General features: G+C 63.1%; 1 protein-coding gene across 1 annotated transcript in view; it reads right to left on the reverse strand.

The window, feature by feature from the left end:
* The window catches only part of LOC112551414 (cathepsin W-like), a 6,019-nt gene that overhangs the window by 3,833 nt on the left and 751 nt on the right, over nt 1-1,435 (reverse strand). The window lies entirely within an intron of this gene.

A 1,435-nucleotide genomic window follows, 5' to 3' on the forward strand; every position in this document is an offset into this window, starting at 1 on the left:
CTCCTCACTACCGACCGCAGCCCCCCTCCCAGCCCCCTCCTGATGTTCACTTTCCCGCCCCGGCCGGGTGTGAACTCGCGTGTCTGGGCAAGATCCGGCTCCGCTGCCGCCTGGGCCCGCGCTGCTGCCGGTGCCCGCCCCGTGTGTGCCTGCGGGGCTGCGGGTCGGGAGTGCGGGACACCGACGGGGCAGTGTGTAGCTGTGTGATGTGTAGCGGGCTGTGTCACCCTCCCCTCTCCGGCATGTTCACTTTCCCGCCCCGGCCGGGTGTGAACTCGCGTGTCTGGGCAAGATCCGGCTCCGCTGCCGCCTGGGCCCGCGCTGCTGCCGGTGCCCGCCCCGTGTGTGCCTGCGGGGCTGCGGGTCGGGAGTGCGGGACACCGACGGGGCAGTGTGTAGCTGTGTGATGTGTAGCGGGCTGTGTCACCCTCCCCTCTCCGGCAGCTGAAGATGCCAGGCCAGCTCTGGGTTGTGTAGTTGTGGGGTACACTGTCTTGCATAGTTGTGTGGCCAGGCAGCGTGTGTCCATTCCACTCCCTGCCAACCCCCCACTAGCTCGGTTGTGTAGTCGTGCTGTGCGGTTGTGCAGCCGGGAGTTGTTGGCCCTGTAGTGCGGTGCCACTGCGTGGTTTTGCTTTCCCCCATCCAGCCCCTGCTCTGGGCAGGCCTGGCCGGTTGTGGTGTGTTGTGTGGTTGTGTATATAGCTTATGTAGTCGTGTGGTTGTGCTGAGTTGTTTAGTGTGGTGTGGTTGTGTGTCACCAGGTAACTGTGTGGTGTACTGTGTGCTGTGTAGCAGGGCCGTGCGCTTGGGCAGCCGTCTGTCCTGGTGTGTAGTTGTGTAGCGTGGCTGTGGGATTCTGCTGAGCTGTGCAGCCTTGTGGAGTTGGTTAACTGTTTTGCATCTTAGGTCCTGTGATCGTGGTGACTTGTACAGTGTCGTGTAGTTGTGTAGCTGCACTGTGAGCCGGGCCATGTGGTTATGGTGAGTTGTGTAGTGTTGTGTAGCTGTGTGGTGAGGTGTGCGGTGTGGTGTACCGGGCTGTGTGGTTGTGGTGAGTTCTGTATTATGTGTCCAGGCCACCTGATGTGTCCAGGCATCTGTGTGCATGTGGTGAGGCTCTGGTGAGGCGTGTGGTGTTGTGTGACTGCACGTAGCCGTGTTGGCACTCTCACTCACTCTCTCTCTCTCTCTCACACACACCCTCTGCGGGCCCGGGGCCCTGCAAAGACTCCACTCCCCCCCGCAGCACACACGCGGGACCCAGGCGTCCTGAACCCCCGCATATGGACCCCAGAGCCCCTCCCCATCAGAGCCAAGTGTGGGGGGGGGGACGGCTGGGGATGCCCTAATGCCCTAGGGGGGCAAGGGGGCCGGGTGCTCCCGGGCCTGCGTCATAACTCCCGGCGCCGACGTCAGAGCCAGGGTGGAGGCA

Source organism: Alligator sinensis, unplaced genomic scaffold, assembly GCF_000455745.1.
Source record: "Alligator sinensis unplaced genomic scaffold, ASM45574v1 scaffold1329_1, whole genome shotgun sequence".
Classification (NCBI taxonomy): Eukaryota; Metazoa; Chordata; order Crocodylia; family Alligatoridae; genus Alligator; species Alligator sinensis.